We start from the raw sequence: 19,756 nt of genomic DNA on the forward strand, positions 1-19,756 counted from the left end.
TCCAACCTGAGCACACACAAATTTTTGCCCCCCCCCCCCCCAAAAAAAACCAAAAGTACAGTACTGTTAAACTGCTTTCTGCCCACTGTCCAAGCCTCCCTGGAACTATCCTCTTCAGAACACAAGCCAAGTGCATATATCTCTGGTTGTACCTCAGCAAAACACGTATCAAAACTTTCAGCAACACAAGACTCTGCAGAATATTTATGCATAACTTAACTTCTGATGAGTCCACTCGATTATTTGCCTGCACTGAGATTTTCTTTGAGGTAAAATGTGTGAAACTATTTTTGAAATCCCAATTTGCCAAATTTATTTTCAAAATGCAAAACAGATCAGTACACAAACACTAAACAGATGACTCAACTTCTTTTTCTTATTACTTAACTCAGGGCATTTGTGGCTCTCCCATAACCAGACTAATTGACAGCTTCCCTTGGCCCAATGCAGACAGACTACTAGCCATTCTCTTCAAGAACTTTCTCCCCAACCTTTGCATATGTATCCATCGAAATGTTCCTACTTCAACCAGTTGTGAAAGCAGATATAGTCTGTATAGCACTCCTTATAATGCTATTACTTGATTATGGTGACTAAAAATCAAAATAATTGGCAAACTTGGCAAAACCCAAGTATCCATCATTATGCCTTCCAAGAACTAGCAGCAAAACCATCCCAGTTCTAAATTCCAGAGCAGCAGCTCTAAAAGAAAAGACTAGGATGCTCCTGACAGCACTTTCTCTAGGAAGGAGATTCAGAGTTTCGGGAATAACCCCAGGGTTTATTTCTATACAACTATATAGAGTACGGTACTGAGAAAATATTTGTTGATCTTAAGAATAAGCATAGTTACTCTGACTCAAGGCCAAATACTTGAGACACATAGCCAAGTTTGTGCCCAATGGCTTCATCTAAAACTTCAGCATTAGTTTTGCCCAGTTTTTCCTTTGGTTTCTCTTAAATCAGTTCACTCGTCATGTAAGCACTCATCAGACCATAAAAAATAAAATAATAAATTAAAAAAAAAAAAAAGAAACATGTCTGAGACTTAAAGACAGATGTTAGTGAACGCTGCATCCAAACAGAGTGGTTCATTTAAATATAAAGCAGCAGGGACTTCCCTGGTGGTGCAGTTAAAGAACCGGCCTGCCAATGCAGGGGACACGGGTTCGAGCCCACGTCCAGGAAGATCCCACATGCTGCAGAGCAACTAAGCCCGTGCGCCACAACTACTGAGCCTGCGCTCTAGAGCCTGCACACCACAACTACTGAAGCCCGTGTGCCTAGAGCCCGTGCTCCACAACAAGAGAAGCCACCGCAATGAGAAGCCCGCACACCACAACGAAGAACAGCCCCCGCTCACAGTAACTAGAGAAAGCCCATGCGCAGCAAAGAAGACCCAATGCAGCCAAAAATAAATTAAAAAAAAAAAAAAAAAAAAAAAAATATATATATATATATATATAGCTAACATAAAAATGTGGACCTAGGACTTCCCTGGTCGTCCAGTGGTTCAGACTCCTCGCCTTCCACTGAGAGAAAGCCCATGCACAGCAAAGAAGACCCAATGCAGCCAAAAATAAATTAAAAAAAAAAAAAAAATATATATATATATATATATAGCTAACATAAAAATGTGGACCTAGGACTTCCCTGGTCGTCCAGTGGTTCAGACTCCTCGCCTTCCACTGCAGGGGCACACAGGATTGATCCCTGGCTGGGGAACTAAGATTCCTTGCAGCAGTGCAGCCAAAAAACAGAGAAAGAAAAAAATGAAAATGGACCAGAGTGCTTCTTAAACTCACTCAAATGAAGACTTACAGAGGACAACAAACTAGTATCAAATACCTCTCTGATGGTTCAGTAATGAAATCTGATGAACTAGAATCCTCAAATTTCCTTCAAGTGGCCCTTTAAGATCCTGGGTTTCCCGACACTGGGGGATTTTCTGGAGCAGCCAGGCTTTCAGTGTTCAGCTGGGGAAGGTCTAGGCAAAGCAGCCAGCTGTTATCTTCAGACCACATTTTTAGAAATTAATGATGTTTAAACAACCACCTTTTTCAAATCAGGACTGTGCTGGCAACTGTACAGATCTGTAATAAAACTAAAAACAGGAACCTCCCCTACCAATGATCAACTATCTTCACAAAGAAAAACAAGTTGAGACACACATAGCTGTCATCAATTGGGGGAAGTAGTTTCCCCCTATATATTTCATCATTAATTTCACTTTCAAACGTAAAAAACTCCAGGCACACACAATTCTATAAGCAAAATTTCAGACTCACATTTTTTGTTTAATATTTCACAACTAACATCTTTCAAAAATCCATTGTGCTATTAATACATGTTACAACTTTTTATGACTCTTTCACTCAACTTAGCTGACTGAAAGCAGCCAGTCTCAAAAGACCACATATTATATGATTCCATTTATATAACAAGCTAGGAAAAGACAAAAAGTGATGGAGAAGAGATCACTGGCTGCCAGGGAGGAGGAGTGGGAGGAGGTTAGTATGCCAAAGGACAGCATGAGGGAGTTTTCTGAAGTGACAGAACTGTCCTGTATCTTGACCGTGGTTACATAAATGTGCACCTATATTCAAGTTCACAGAACTGTACACCAAAAGGAAAAAAAGTTAATTTTACTTTAAGATAACTCTAAAAATTTCTTTAAATCAGTGACTATTTTAAAAATATATTAATGATCCTGTCATTTACTGAGGCACTGTGCTAAGCCCCTTACACTTTTTTTATACTCACACAACCCTGTGAGATAAATATTATCCCTATTTGAACAAAAGAAAAAAACTAAGGCTCAGAGGTTAAATAACATGCCCAAAGCCAAACAGCTTAAGGGACAGAGTACGATTCCAACCCAGATCTGACTCCAAAGCCTATATTCTTAACCACTGTAAATATATACTCTCTGCCCTCTACTCATAAACACCAACCACTCTGTCTCTCCTAATGTCAGGAGGCTGTTAAGTTTTCTCTATTCCTAACTTAACACTCTACAGATAATGTGAAAATGTGCAGATCGACTCTGGAGCAGCACTGTCCAACAGAACTTTCTGTGACAAGAAAAATGTTCAATATCTGTGTTGTCTAATATGGCAGCCTTTGGCCCCATGTGGACACTGAAGCACGTGAGGCTAGTGTGTATCGTTAACTTACACAGCCACATGTGGCTACTAGGAGCTGCTGAACTGCACCAGCACAGTTCTAGAGAAATAAGATACCAAGAGCATGCATGCCACAGAAAGAAGCAATTTATCAAACTATGATGGCCACTTGCCAACACTAAAATGTATAGATGTATAATGGAGTAAAGCTGAGAAATGCACAACACCAAACATGTCACAAAACCACATCTTATCTTACCCACTCACCCTTCAAGATTCAGTTCTAACACCAACTTCATTGTACCAGCACACCATTTTGCACATGTGTAGTGTAGAACAAACTGTGTATTAAGTATATGATTGTGTTCTCCCCCACTGGACTGTGGGGCATCGAAAGAACAGAGACAGTGATTAACACATACACCAGCTGCACCTACCACCTATATCCAGAGGCTTTCTACAACAATAAACATTTTTTCATTCAGTTGTGGTGGGAGAAATTATCATCTTCGGTCCTTCAACTACAAATTCAATTCAGTTCTTCAAGTACTTGAGAGTACCAGCAGTATATATGAAAGTAAGTCCCTATAAGGATCTTACAGGGGGATGGGAGATACAACATATATAATAAATACCAAGAAAAGTAATTACATAAGTAAGGACAATCAGTGCTTTAGGGCAGAATGGAACTGTCAGGTGTCCTAGTGGTAAGATAAACTAGAAAGCAGTGTAAGAAAAAAGCCATTATCCAATTCTGTAACAGCAGAAGTGTAAGACGATTTACTGTATCCCCACCTATTACTGAGAAAAGCCTAATTTAAAAAAAAAAAAAAAATCAAGGTAAGCCTTGGTAATTTATCCTGGCTTCACTCACTACCAATGTCAGGGACTCCTCCACTCCTTGTAGCAGTAAGCCAAAACTAGTCTTAGAACAAAGCCTTCTAGATCCAAAGTTTCCATGAAAAATTCACAGCAGAAAAACACGGTATAGTTTTCTTTACACGCACACCCTGATTATCTTTTAGTTGTAACATCATCTCCTTTTAGGTCCTGGAAATGTGCTAACTGGAAGAGTTACACAGTACAATCTCAGGGTCAGTAATATAGGCAGCACATGGAGCTAACCGTAAAGTAGTTAAAATTCATTTAATAAGTACATTTTCCATTTCCTCTAAAAATCAATTGGGACGGGGGTGCTGGTATGAGGAGTGTGCGAATTCATAAAGACATCAAGCATTATCCAGAGGCCAAATAAACTGACAGTATAACTACGATCATGTAAACGAATACAAGCTGGAAGACTAGAGAACAAAAGTCCCACACTATAACTTCTTCAGAAAAGATTTTTTTAAAAAAATCAGCCAATTTTCTCATCTCTATCAGCACACAGATTATTATTTTCTCATGACAAAAAGAGAAAATCTGTTTCGTTTTCCTAGACTGAATGGGCTTGGCTAATTACCTAACTTCTTTGAGCCTGTGTTCTCAAATTTTAGAGAAAGGAGTGAGACTAAACGCCCTCAGAGAAAAAACTGACTTAATTAACTAAGATAATTACTTACAGATTGACTTCAGCAAGAATTCTGGTTCAATCCTAATTCATCCATAAACAGGAAAAATATAGAACTGTGGTAGTTATTAAAATGTCATAAATTCTTTGAGACTCTTCCCTTCAAGACATGGAGCTTAATTCTTCTCCCCTTGGCTGCAGGCTGGACTGAGTAACTTGCTTTTAACTAACAGCGTGTGGCGGATGGTGGTGTTTCCTCCTCGCTCTTGCTTGATCACTCGCTCTGGGAATAGCCAACCACCACCATGTTGTGAGGACACTCAAGCAGCCCCAGGGAGAAGAACTGAGAACTACCGAGTACTAACCCGCTGGAGTGTGAGCCGCCCTGGAAGCAGATCCTCTAACTCAGTCTTGACATAGAAAACACCTCATGAAAGACCCTGACCCAGAAATACCTAACTAAGCTACTTCCAGATTCCTGACCCACAGAAATTCAGAGATAAACAAATGTTCACTGTTTTAAACCACTTAAGTGTTGGGGTAATTTGTAACAGCAACTAATACTAAAAACTGAAATACCAGTTTTTTCAAACTGTGGCCCCTGATCCATTTGTGATTCATGAAATCAATTTAAGGTACCACAGCTAATTTTTTTTTAAAAATGAAACAAAAGATAGCAGAGTATATACCCATAATAAAAAGTACTATTTCCTGAAAATTTTGTTTCGACTTTACATATATGTGTGTACCAGGTAGCATTTAATAAAATATATTTTTTAGAATCTCAACAGAAAAAGTTTGAAACCCACATGCCTACGCAATAGGTTTCAAACAAACAAACAAATCGCTAAAGTATAGGGAATCCTTGAAGGAATACAGTCTCAATAACAATCAACTATAAAATAAGCATTTTCTATAAACTTTTTAACAACAACAAAATATAAGACACACAAAATACATCTTTTCTGACTTATACGTTAAGCTTGCAAACACAGGTGTGGCATCTACCCTAGACTTAGAAATCTAGCATGTAAAAAAACATGTCATTCTCCCAATTTAAGAAATTACCCATAGGACATTCTTCAAAAAATTATGTAGTGAAAAAGCTTTGGGATGTACCCACATGTATTACGTCCTCTTACTATTACTTTCATCATCAGTGTTAAAGGAAATTCCATCTTCAACCTGAGCACACACAAATTTTTGCCCCCCCCCCCCCCAAAAAAACCAAAAGTACAGTACTGTTAAACTGCTTTCTGCCCACTGTCCAAGCCTCCCTGGAACTATCCTCTTCAGAACACAAGCCAAGTGCATATATCTCTGGTTGTACCTCAGCAAAACACGTATCAAAACTTTCAGCAACACAAGACTCTGCAGAATATTTATGCATAACTTAACTTCTGATGAGTCCACTCGATTATTTGCCTGCACTGAGATTTTCTTTGAGGTAAAACGTGTGAAACTATTTTTGAAATCCCAATTTGCCAAATTTATTTTCAAAATGCAAAACAGATCAGTACACAAACACTAAACAGATGACTCAACTTCTTTTTCTTATTACTTAACTCAGGGCATTTGTAGCTCTCCCATAACCAGACTAATTGACAGCTTCCCTTGGCCCAATGCAGACAGACTACTAGCCATTCTCTTCAAGAACTTTCTCCCCAACCTTTGCATATGTATCCATCGAAATGTTCCTACTTCAACCAGTTGTGAAAGCAGATATAGTCTGTATAGCACTCCTTATAATGCTATTGCTTGATTATGGTGACTAAAAATCAAAATAATTGGCAAACTTGGCAAAACCCAAGTATCCATCATTATGCCTTCCAAGAACTAGCAGCAAAACCATCCCAGTTCTAAATTCCAGAGCAGCAGCTCTAAAAGAAAAGACTAGGATGCTCCTGACAGCACTTTCTCTAGGAAGGAGATTCAGAGTTTCAGGAATAACCCCAGGGTTTATTTCTATACAACTATATAGAGTACGGTACTGAGAAAATATTTGTTGATCTTAAGAATAAGCATAGTTACTCTGACTCAAGGCCAAATACTTGAGACACATAGCCAAGTTTGTGCCCAATGGCTTCATCTAAAACTTCAGCATTAGTTTTGCCCAGTTTTTCCTTTGGTTTCTCTTAAATCAGTTCACTCGTCATGTAAGCACTCATCAGACCATAAACTTGAAAGTTCAAAGTCTAAAAGAATTAAGAACCCAAAGATCTCTAACGATGTCTCTCTACCAATCAAAATCACTTTAGTTTCCTAATGAGATGAAACAGATCTCAACTGTAAAGCCAATCCAAGGAAACTGGCATGCCAGTCTAATGGCCAACTTTGATGTTTTAGTGATAGTGCACCAGAAATGCTTATAGCAGGGTCAGAATTCGGTTTTGCAAGGCAGACATTTAGCCACTCGCAAGTCATTTATCTAGCTGATCAAAGAACAAGCTCAAGGCAGGTACGTACTAAATCTATTACTCACTTCTGGACCACTGAAGTTACACAGCTGCTTATTTTGTCTTCAAAGAAGAAGGAATTAGTCATCAGTAGCCCCAGGTACGGCTGGATTACCAAATCACACGCAGATTTTTAGCAGGGACACTGCTGTATGCTAAATTAACTGTCTAAAGATAATAAACTTGCCTTAAGTATTTTGTGAACTATGTGCCAGGGCACTGTGCTTAGGTATGGCTATGTCAACCAAAATGGGTTCCACATCAAATCAAGCTTATATCCAGGATAGCATGCTTTAAAACCAGAGTAGCCTAGAACTGTTGCCTCCATTTTCTTACAAATCAAGCCATATTCTTTTTTAAGTCTTCAAAATCCTAGGTATGTAAAACAAAGAAATCGTTAAATGCACTCCTCAAAGGACTAAATCATACTTCTAAAGATATAAATAAAATTCTAGCAAAATGGCAACGACGCAAAAGTAAACTTTAACATGTTAAGAATGACCATCAATGAATATTAAACCCCATGCTTGCCCTGTTACCATGTTTCAGGACCTCCCCGTTAAAAGATTTCAGGACCTCTAAATTTAACAGAATGGCCAACTCTGGAATCCACTCTAACAATATCTCAGAGACCAAAGCTTAAAAGGAGAGTAAATTGTTCGTAAGTAACAAACACGCTTTGCAGACTTCGACTTTTCTGGACCAAAGCTTCATAAGCTAAAACCCAATTACTGAAATAAGCACCAAATTCAATCCTAACAGAAACGTCTTACATCACACTCATCTGGTCTGTAAGGAAGCACTTCCACCTCTACACACAGCACCAACAAGCATGTCTACTCCAGTATGACTTCTCAATTACCACTGGCGATAAAAAAAAGTATTAGTAATTTCACAACTATCTCCCTGGTTCTCAAGTCCAATCCATTTCAAGTCTTTCAAGGTTAAAAGTTATGCTACTACGGGAAGCAGAGGGACAAAGCTATAGGCCAAGAGATGTCAAGCAGAAGCTTGCAGAAGGATCCAAGCAGTTACTCTCCATCCCTTCCCCGAGCATCTCCAGGATTGTCCTACCCAACACTTCATGTAAACATGGGGCTTGTGACTCAAGCCTCCAGCCCCAATAGGTGGAGAGAAGTTTCCTCGCCTCGGCTGCACATGGTCTGCAGAAGTTTGGCTGGAGTAGAGCGCGGAGCCTGGGTGGGAGCGGCAGCGTACTTAGTGCTGCAGGCGGCGGCGGCGGCGGCGGCGGCAGAGCAGCAGGAGGCGGAGGCTAACATCTTTCAAAAATCCATTGTGCTATTAATACATGTTACAACTTTTTATGACTCTTTCACTCAACTTAGCTGACTGAAAGCAGCCAGTCTCAAAAGACCACATATTATATGATTCCATTTATATAACAAGCTAGGAAAAGACAAAAAGTGATGGAGAAGAGATCACTGGCTGCCAGGGAGGAGGAGTGGGAGGAGGTTAGTATGCCAAAGGACAGCATGAGGGAGTTTTCTGAAGTGACAGAACTGTCCTGTATCTTGACCGTGGTTACATAAATGTGCACCTATATTCAAGTTCACAGAACTGTACACCAAAAGGAAAAAAAGTTAATTTTACTTTAAGATAACTCTAAAAATTTCTTTAAATCAGTGACTATTTTAAAAATATATTAATGATCCTGTCATTTACTGAGGCACTGTGCTAAGCCCCTTACACTTTTTTTATACTCACACAACCCTGTGAGATAAATATTATCCCTATTTGAACAAAAGAAAAAAACTAAGGCTCAGAGGTTAAATAACATGCCCAAAGCCAAACAGCTTAAGGGACAGAGTACGATTCCAACCCAGATCTGACTCCAAAGCCTATATTCTTAACCACTGTAAATATATACTCTCTGCCCTCTACTCATAAACACCAACCACTCTGTCTCTCCTAATGTCAGGAGGCTGTTAAGTTTTCTCTATTCCTAACTTAACACTCTACAGATAATGTGAAAATGTGCAGATCGACTCTGGAGCAGCACTGTCCAACAGAACTTTCTGTGACAAGAAAAATGTTCAATATCTGTGTTGTCTAATATGGCAGCCTTTGGCCCCATGTGGACACTGAAGCACGTGAGGCTAGTGTGTATCGTTAACTTACACAGCCACATGTGGCTACTAGGAGCTGCTGAACTGCACCAGCACAGTTCTAGAGAAATAAGATACCAAGAGCATGCATGCCACAGAAAGAAGCAATTTATCAAACTATGATGGCCACTTGCCAACACTAAAATGTATAGATGTATAATGGAGTAAAGCTGAGAAATGCACAACACCAAACATGTCACAAAACCACATCTTATCTTACCCACTCACCCTTCAAGATTCAGTTCTAACACCAACTTCATTGTACCAGCACACCATTTTGCACATGTGTAGTGTAGAACAAACTGTGTATTAAGTATATGATTGTGTTCTCCCCCACTGGACTGTGGGGCATCGAAAGAACAGAGACAGTGATTAACACATACACCAGCTGCACCTACCACCTATATCCAGAGGCTTTCTACAACAATAAACATTTTTTCATTCAGTTGTGGTGGGAGAAATTATCATCTTCGGTCCTTCAACTACAAATTCAATTCAGTTCTTCAAGTACTTGAGAGTACCAGCAGTATATATGAAAGTAAGTCCCTATAAGGATCTTACAGGGGGATGGGAGATACAACATATATAAATAAATACCAAGAAAAGTAATTACATAAGTAAGGACAATCAGTGCTTTAGAGCAGAATGGAACTGTCAGGTGTCCTAGTGGTAAGATAAACTAGAAAGCAGTGTAAGAAAAAAGCCATTATCCAATTCTGTAACAGCAGAAGTGTAAGACGATTTACTGTATCCCCACCTATTACTGAGAAAAGCCTAATTTAAAAAAAAAAAAAAAATCAAGGTAAGCCTTGGTAATTTATCCTGGCTTCACTCACTACCAATGTCAGGGACTCCTCCACTCCTTGTAGCAGTAAGCCAAAACTAGTCTTAGAACAAAGCCTTCTAGATCCAAAGTTTCCATGAAAAATTCACAGCAGAAAAACACGGTATAGTTTTCTTTACACGCACACCCTGATTATCTTTTAGTTGTAACATCATCTCCTTTTAGGTCCTGGAAATGTGCTAACTGGAAGAGTTACACAGTACAATCTCAGGGTCAGTAATATAGGCAGCACATGGAGCTAACCGTAAAGTAGTTAAAATTCATTTAATAAGTACATTTTCCATTTCCTCTAAAAATCAATTGGGACGGGGGTGCTGGTATGAGGAGTGTGCGAATTCATAAAGACATCAAGCATTATCCAGAGGCCAAATAAACTGACAGTATAACTACGATCATGTAAACGAATACAAGCTGGAAGACTAGAGAACAAAAGTCCCACACTATAACTTCTTCAGAAAAGATTTTTTTAAAAAAATCAGCCAATTTTCTCATCTCTATCAGCACACAGATTATTATTTTCTCATGACAAAAAGAGAAAATCTGTTTCGTTTTCCTAGACTGAATGGGCTTGGCTAATTACCTAACTTCTTTGAGCCTGTGTTCTCAAATTTTAGAGAAAGGAGTGAGACTAAACGCCCTCAGAGAAAAAACTGACTTAATTAACTAAGATAATTACTTACAGATTGACTTCAGCAAGAATTCTGGTTCAATCCTAATTCATCCATAAACAGGAAAAATATAGAACTGTGGTAGTTATTAAAATGTCATAAATTCTTTGAGACTCTTCCCTTCAAGACATGGAGCTTAATTCTTCTCCCCTTGGCTGCAGGCTGGACTGAGTAACTTGCTTTTAACTAACAGCGTGTGGCGGATGGTGGTGTTTCCTCCTCGCTCTTGCTTGATCACTCGCTCTGGGAATAGCCAACCACCACCATGTTGTGAGGACACTCAAGCAGCCCCAGGGAGAAGAACTGAGAACTACCGAGTACTAACCCGCTGGAGTGTGAGCCGCCCTGGAAGCAGATCCTCTAACTCAGTCTTGACATAGAAAACACCTCATGAAAGACCCTGACCCAGAAATACCTAACTAAGCTACTTCCAGATTCCTGACCCACAGAAATTCAGAGATAAACAAATGTTCACTGTTTTAAACCACTTAAGTGTTGGGGTAATTTGTAACAGCAACTAATACTAAAAACTGAAATACCAGTTTTTTCAAACTGTGGCCCCTGATCCATTTGTGATTCATGAAATCAATTTAAGGTACCACAGCTAATTTTTTTTTAAAAATGAAACAAAAGATAGCAGAGTATATACCCATAATAAAAAGTACTATTTCCTGAAAATTTTGTTTCGACTTTACATATATGTGTGTACCAGGTAGCATTTAATAAAATATATTTTTTAGAATCTCAACAGAAAAAGTTTGAAACCCACATGCCTACGCAATAGGTTTCAAACAAACAAACAAATCGCTAAAGTATAGGGAATCCTTGAAGGAATACAGTCTCAATAACAATCAACTATAAAATAAGCATTTTCTATAAACTTTTTAACAACAACAAAATATAAGACACACAAAATACATCTTTTCTGACTTATACGTTAAGCTTGCAAACACAGGTGTGGCATCTACCCTAGACTTAGAAATCTAGCATGTAAAAAAACATGTCATTCTCCCAATTTAAGAAATTACCCATAGGACATTCTTCAAAAAATTATGTAGTGAAAAAGCTTTGGGATGTACCCACATGTATTACGTCCTCTTACTATTACTTTCATCATCAGTGTTAAAGGAAATTCCATCTTCAACCTGAGCACACACAAATTTTTGCCCCCCCCCCCCCCAAAAAAACCAAAAGTACAGTACTGTTAAACTGCTTTCTGCCCACTGTCCAAGCCTCCCTGGAACTATCCTCTTCAGAACACAAGCCAAGTGCATATATCTCTGGTTGTACCTCAGCAAAACACGTATCAAAACTTTCAGCAACACAAGACTCTGCAGAATATTTATGCATAACTTAACTTCTGATGAGTCCACTCGATTATTTGCCTGCACTGAGATTTTCTTTGAGGTAAAACGTGTGAAACTATTTTTGAAATCCCAATTTGCCAAATTTATTTTCAAAATGCAAAACAGATCAGTACACAAACACTAAACAGATGACTCAACTTCTTTTTCTTATTACTTAACTCAGGGCATTTGTAGCTCTCCCATAACCAGACTAATTGACAGCTTCCCTTGGCCCAATGCAGACAGACTACTAGCCATTCTCTTCAAGAACTTTCTCCCCAACCTTTGCATATGTATCCATCGAAATGTTCCTACTTCAACCAGTTGTGAAAGCAGATATAGTCTGTATAGCACTCCTTATAATGCTATTGCTTGATTATGGTGACTAAAAATCAAAATAATTGGCAAACTTGGCAAAACCCAAGTATCCATCATTATGCCTTCCAAGAACTAGCAGCAAAACCATCCCAGTTCTAAATTCCAGAGCAGCAGCTCTAAAAGAAAAGACTAGGATGCTCCTGACAGCACTTTCTCTAGGAAGGAGATTCAGAGTTTCGGGAATAACCCCAGGGTTTATTTCTATACAACTATATAGAGTACGGTACTGAGAAAATATTTGTTGATCTTAAGAATAAGCATAGTTACTCTGACTCAAGGCCAAATACTTGAGACACATAGCCAAGTTTGTGCCCAATGGCTTCATCTAAAACTTCAGCATTAGTTTTGCCCAGTTTTTCCTTTGGTTTCTCTTAAATCAGTTCACTCGTCATGTAAGCACTCATCAGACCATAAACTTGAAAGTTCAAAGTCTAAAAGAATTAAGAACCCAAAGATCTCTAACGATGTCTCTCTACCAATCAAAATCACTTTAGTTTCCTAATGAGATGAAACAGATCTCAACTGTAAAGCCAATCCAAGGAAACTGGCATGCCAGTCTAATGGCCAACTTTGATGTTTTAGTGATAGTGCACCAGAAATGCTTATAGCAGGGTCAGAATTCGGTTTTGCAAGGCAGACATTTAGCCACTCGCAAGTCATTTATCTAGCTGATCAAAGAACAAGCTCAAGGCAGGTACGTACTAAATCTATTACTCACTTCTGGACCACTGAAGTTACACAGCTGCTTATTTTGTCTTCAAAGAAGAAGGAATTAGTCATCAGTAGCCCCAGGTACGGCTGGATTACCAAATCACACGCAGATTTTTAGCAGGGACACTGCTGTATGCTAAATTAACTGTCTAAAGATAATAAACTTGCCTTAAGTATTTTGTGAACTATGTGCCAGGGCACTGTGCTTAGGTATGGCTATGTCAACCAAAATGGGTTCCACATCAAATCAAGCTTATATCCAGGATAGCATGCTTTAAAACCAGAGTAGCCTAGAACTGTTGCCTCCATTTTCTTACAAATCAAGCCATATTCTTTTTTAAGTCTTCAAAATCCTAGGTATGTAAAACAAAGAAATCGTTAAATGCACTCCTCAAAGGACTAAATCATACTTCTAAAGATATAAATAAAATTCTAGCAAAATGGCAACGACGCAAAAGTAAACTTTAACATGTTAAGAATGACCATCAATGAATATTAAACCCCATGCTTGCCCTGTTACCATGTTTCAGGACCTCCCCGTTAAAAGATTTCAGGACCTCTAAATTTAACAGAATGGCCAACTCTGGAATCCACTCTAACAATATCTCAGAGACCAAAGCTTAAAAGGAGAGTAAATTGTTCGTAAGTAACAAACACGCTTTGCAGACTTCGACTTTTCTGGACCAAAGCTTCATAAGCTAAAACCCAATTACTGAAATAAGCACCAAATTCAATCCTAACAGAAACGTCTTACATCACACTCATCTGGTCTGTAAGGAAGCACTTCCACCTCTACACACAGCACCAACAAGCATGTCTACTCCAGTATGACTTCTCAATTACCACTGGCGATAAAAAAAAGTATTAGTAATTTCACAACTATCTCCCTGGTTCTCAAGTCCAATCCATTTCAAGTCTTTCAAGGTTAAAAGTTATGCTACTACGGGAAGCAGAGGGACAAAGCTATAGGCCAAGAGATGTCAAGCAGAAGCTTGCAGAAGGATCCAAGCAGTTACTCTCCATCCCTTCCCCGAGCATCTCCAGGATTGTCCTACCCAACACTTCATGTAAACATGGGGCTTGTGACTCAAGCCTCCAGCCCCAATAGGTGGAGAGAAGTTTCCTCGCCTCGGCTGCACATGGTCTGCAGAAGTTTGGCTGGAGTAGAGCGCGGAGCCTGGGTGGGAGCGGCAGCGTACTTAGTGCTGCAGGCGGCGGCGGCGGCGGCGGCGGCAGAGCAGCAGGAGGCGGAGGCGGGCGGGGGGAGGGGAGGCGGCTGGGGGGGCGGAGGGGGCTCTTGCCGCCACAGCTCTCTCGCCGCCTCTCCCCCCCGGCGGGAGCCGCTCTCAGCCTCTTTGCACTAGTCGCTCCGCTCTCTCGGTCATGTGACCTTAACGTAACCGGACAGGAAAAGCCCCGCCGCCGCCGCCGCCGCCGCGCCGGAGACACCGACCGCGGCGGCAGCAGCAGCAGCAGCGAGAGGCAGAGGCGGCGGCGGCGGGGAGAGCACGGCCAAGGCTGCCCAGCGGTGCCTCCTCCACACCCCCCGCCGCAGCAGCACCGGCGACAGGTAAGCGCGCACCGCCTCCGCCTCCTGGGGCCGGTGCCCACGTGCCGCCCCCGGCCCGGGCTCAGGGAAGGCGAAGGGGGGGCGGGGGCCACCGGAGCTCGCAAACGGTTCCGGCAGCGACGGTGGCAACAAAGAAGACGAATGACCCCAGTCCCGGGGCTTCAGCTGAAGGCAGGCGGAGGGCCCGGACCACACGGGGACCCGGTTCTGGGAAGCGAGGGCACGGACGCCCCGCAGGGGCGGGGGCGGCTGCGCCTGGCGCCGGGGCTCTGGCCGCCTGACAAAACCATCCCCCGGAGCCAGGCGGCGGCGAGTCGGCGGCGGCTCCATCCGGGGCTTTGCGCGAGGGGGAGGGGACGGAAGCCGAGAGGGCGGGCGGCGGAGCGGAGGAGGGAGGGAGAAAGGGGAGGGGGGCGATTCGCGTTCCGTTCCCCGTCGCCGGTCCCTCCCTTCCCGCCGCCACCGCGAAGCGCGTCCCGAGCGGCGGCGACCGGTGAGCGTCCCGCGCTGGAGCCCCAAGAGGCCGGCCCGTCAGGTGCGTAATCCTTCCGTAATCGCCTCGCCGCCGCCTCCTGCTGCTACCGCCGCTGCTTCTTCGGCGGCAAGGCTGCGAGCTGCGGAAGTGGGTTTGGGGGAGGGGAGCGGAGAGGGAGGGGGAGGGGAGGGATCCGGTCCGACCGGAGCAGGCCCGGCCTCTCTGGCGCTTCTCCCAGCTGCAGCGGCTCCTACAGCTGCTGCCGCTACTGCTGCGGCTCCGCCTCCCCGCTCGCGGGCGGGGGCGCGCACGCGCGCTTCCGGCCTCCTCGGGTCTCGCGCTGTCTCCCGCTCTCGCGCGCGCTCTTCCCCTCGCCCTGTCTGGCCACCCCCCCCGCCCCCGGCGCCGGAGCTGTTGCGCTGGCCGGGGCGTTGCGGCACGCGTAGGCGTCGGCATTGTGTTAAACTCCGCGGGACTTGGGCGAGCGCGCGCGCGTACGCGGGACTGAGGGAAAGATGTATAATGGAGTAAAGCTGAGAAATGCACAACACCAAACATGTCACAAAACCACATCTTACCCACTCACCCTTCAAGATTCAGTTCTAACACCAACTTCATTGTACCAGCACACCATTTTGCACATGTGTAGTGTAGAACAAACTGTGTATTAAGTATATGATTGTGTTCTCCCCCACTGGACTGTGGGGCATCGAAAGAACAGAGACAGTGATTAACACATACACCAGCTGCACCTACCACCTATATCCAGAGGCTTTCTACAACAATAAACATTTTTTCATTCAGTTGTGGTGGGAGAAATTATCATCTTCGGTCCTTCAACTACAAATTCAATTCAGTTCTTCAAGTACTTGAGAGTACCAGCAGTATATATGAAAGTAAGTCCCTATAAGGATCTTACAGGGGGATGGGAGATACAACATATATAATAAATACCAAGAAAAGTAATTACATAAGTAAGGACAATCAGTGCTTTAGGGCAGAATGGAACTGTCAGGTGTCCTAGTGGTAAGATAAACTAGAAAGCAGTGTAAGAAAAAAGCCATTATCCAATTCTGTAACAGCAGAAGTGTAAGACGATTTACTGTATCCCCACCTATTACTGAGAAAAGCCTAATTTAAAAAAAAAAAAAAAATCAAGGTAAGCCTTGGTAATTTATCCTGGCTTCACTCACTACCAATGTCAGGGACTCCTCCACTCCTTGTAGCAGTAAGCCAAAACTAGTCTTAGAACAAAGCCTTCTAGATCCAAAGTTTCCATGAAAAATTCACAGCAGAAAAACACGGTATAGTTTTCTTTACACGCACACCCTGATTATCTTTTAGTTGTAACATCATCTCCTTTTAGGTCCTGGAAATGTGCTAACTGGAAGAGTTACACAGTACAATCTCAGGGTCAGTAATATAGGCAGCACATGGAGCTAACCGTAAAGTAGTTAAAATTCATTTAATAAGTACATTTTCCATTTCCTCTAAAAATCAATTGGGACGGGGGTGCTGGTATGAGGAGTGTGCGAATTCATAAAGACATCAAGCATTATCCAGAGGCCAAATAAACTGACAGTATAACTACGATCATGTAAACGAATACAAGCTGGAAGACTAGAGAACAAAAGTCCCACACTATAACTTCTTCAGAAAAGATTTTTTTAAAAAAATCAGCCAATTTTCTCATCTCTATCAGCACACAGATTATTATTTTCTCATGACAAAAAGAGAAAATCTGTTTCGTTTTCCTAGACTGAATGGGCTTGGCTAATTACCTAACTTCTTTGAGCCTGTGTTCTCAAATTTTAGAGAAAGGAGTGAGACTAAACGCCCTCAGAGAAAAAACTGACTTAATTAACTAAGATAATTAACGTTAAGCTTGCAAACACAGGTGTGGCATCTACCCTAGACTTAGAAATCTAGCATGTAAAAAAACATGTCATTCTCCCAATTTAAGAAATTACCCATAGGACATTCTTCAAAAAATTATGTAGTGAAAAAGCTTTGGGATGTACCCACATGTATTACGTCCTCTTACTATTACTTTCATCATCAGTGTTAAAGGAAATTCCATCTTCAACCTGAGCACACACAAATTTTTGCCCCCCCCCCCCCCAAAAAAAACCAAAAGTACAGTACTGTTAAACTGCTTTCTGCCCACTGTCCAAGCCTCCCTGGAACTATCCTCTTCAGAACACAAGCCAAGTGCATATATCTCTGGTTGTACCTCAGCAAAACACGTATCAAAACTTTCAGCAACACAAGACTCTGCAGAATATTTATGCATAACTTAACTTCTGATGAGTCCACTCGATTATTTGCCTGCACTGAGATTTTCTTTGAGGTAAAATGTGTGAAACTATTTTTGAAATCCCAATTTGCCAAATTTATTTTCAAAATGCAAAACAGATCAGTACACAAACACTAAACAGATGACTCAACTTCTTTTTCTTATTACTTAACTCAGGGCATTTGTGGCTCTCCCATAACCAGACTAATTGACAGCTTCCCTTGGCCCAATGCAGACAGACTACTAGCCATTCTCTTCAAGAACTTTCTCCCCAACCTTTGCATATGTATCCATCGAAACGTTCCTACTTCAACCAGTTGTGAAAGCAGATATAGTCTGTATAGCACTCCTTATAATGCTATTACTTGATTATGGTGACTAAAAATCAAAATAATTGGCAAACTTGGCAAAACCCAAGTATCCATCATTACGCCTTCCAAGAACTAGCAGCAAAACCATCCCAGTTCTAAATTCCAGAGCAGCAGCTCTAAAAGAAAAGACTAGGATGCTCCTGACAGCACTTTCTCTAGGAAGGAGATTCAGAGTTTCGGGAATAACCCCAGGGTTTATTTCTATACAACTATATAGAGTACGGTACTGAGAAAATATTTGTTGATCTTAAGAATAAGCATAGTTACTCTGACTCAAGGCCAAATACTTGAGACACATAGCCAAGTTTGTGCCCAATGGCTTCATCTAAAACTTCAGCATTAGTTTTGCCCAGTTTTTCCTTTGGTTTCTCTTAAATCAGTTCACTCGTCATGTAAGCACTCATCAGACCATAAACTTGAAAGTTCAAAGTCTAAAAGAATTAAGAACCCAAAGATCTCTAACGATGTCTCTCTACCAATCAAAATCACTTTAGTTTCCTAATGAGATGAAACAGATCTCAACTGTAAAGCCAATCCAAGGAAACTGGCATGCCAGTCTAATGGCCAACTTTGATGTTTTAGTGATAGTGCACCAGAAATGCTTATAGCAGGGTCAGAATTCGGTTTTGCAAGGCAGACATTTAGCCACTCGCAAGTCATTTATCTAGCTGATCAAAGAACAAGCTCAAGGCAGGTACGTACTAAATCTATTACTCACTTCTGGACCACTGAAGTTACACAGCTGCTTATTTTGTCTTCAAAGAAGAAGGAATTAGTCATCAGTAGCCCCAGGTACGGCTGGATTACCAAATCACACGCAGATTTTTAGCAGGGACACTGCTGTATGCTAAATTAACTGTCTAAAGATAATAAACTTGCCTTAAGTATTTTGTGAACTATGTGCCAGGGCACTGTGCTTAGGTATGGCTATGTCAACCAAAATGGGTTCCACATCAAATCAAGCTTATATCCAGGATAGCATGCTTTAAAACCAGAGTAGCCTAGAACTGTTGCCTCCATTTTCTTACAAATCAAGCCATATTCTTTTTTAAGTCTTCAAAATCCTAGGTATGTAAAACAAAGAAATCGTTAAATGCACTCCTCAAAGGACTAAATCATACTTCTAAAGATATAAATAAAATTCTAGCAAAATGGCAACGACGCAAAAGTAAACTTTAACATGTTAAGAATGACCATCAATGAATATTAAACCCCATGCTTGCCCTGTTACCATGTTTCAGGACCTCCCCGTTAAAAGATTTCAGGACCTCTAAATTTAACAGAATGGCCAACTCTGGAATCCACTCTAACAATATCTCAGAGACCAAAGCTTAAAAGGAGAGTAAATTGTTCGTAAGTAACAAACACGCTTTGCAGACTTCGACTTTTCTGGACCAAAGCTTCATAAGCTAAAACCCAATTACTGAAATAAGCACCAAATTCAATCCTAACAGAAACGTCTTACATCACACTCATCTGGTCTGTAAGGAAGCACTTCCACCTCTACACACAGCACCAACAAGCATGTCTACTCCAGTATGACTTCTCAATTACCACTGGCGATAAAAAAAAGTATTAGTAATTTCACAACTATCTCCCTGGTTCTCAAGTCCAATCCATTTCAAGTCTTTCAAGGTTAAAAGTTATGCTACTACGGGAAGCAGAGGGACAAAGCTATAGGCCAAGAGATGTCAAGCAGAAGCTTGCAGAAGGATCCAAGCAGTTACTCTCCATCCCTTCCCCGAGCATCTCCAGGATTGTCCTACCCAACACTTCATGTAAACATGGGGCTTGTGACTCAAGCCTCCAGCCCCAATAGGTGGAGAGAAGTTTCCTCGCCTCGGCTGCACATGGTCTGCAGAAGTTTGGCTGGAGTAGAG

At 41.5% G+C, this 19,756-nt stretch overlaps 1 protein-coding gene across 5 annotated transcripts in view; it reads left to right on the forward strand.

The window, feature by feature from the left end:
- The first annotated feature begins 14,285 nt into the window (after window positions 1-14,285).
- The window catches only part of ZBTB2 (zinc finger and BTB domain containing 2), a 30,123-nt gene continuing 24,652 nt past the window's right edge, over window positions 14,286-19,756 (forward strand). Inside the window, exon 1 of one of the 5 annotated variants that reach the window (XM_028494324.2) lies at window positions 14,286-14,734. The gene's annotated coding sequence lies outside the window, so the exon portion shown is untranslated. Of the gene's footprint in view, window positions 14,735-14,908; window positions 15,270-19,756 lie in introns of those variants that run through there. The other 4 variants (XR_003681385.2, XM_024122708.3, XM_028494327.2 and 1 more) reach the window with 4 other exon arrangements.

The sequence above is a fragment of the Physeter macrocephalus genome, chromosome 10 (assembly GCF_002837175.3).
Source record: "Physeter macrocephalus isolate SW-GA chromosome 10, ASM283717v5, whole genome shotgun sequence".
Lineage (NCBI taxonomy): Eukaryota > Metazoa > Chordata > Mammalia > Artiodactyla > Physeteridae > Physeter > Physeter macrocephalus.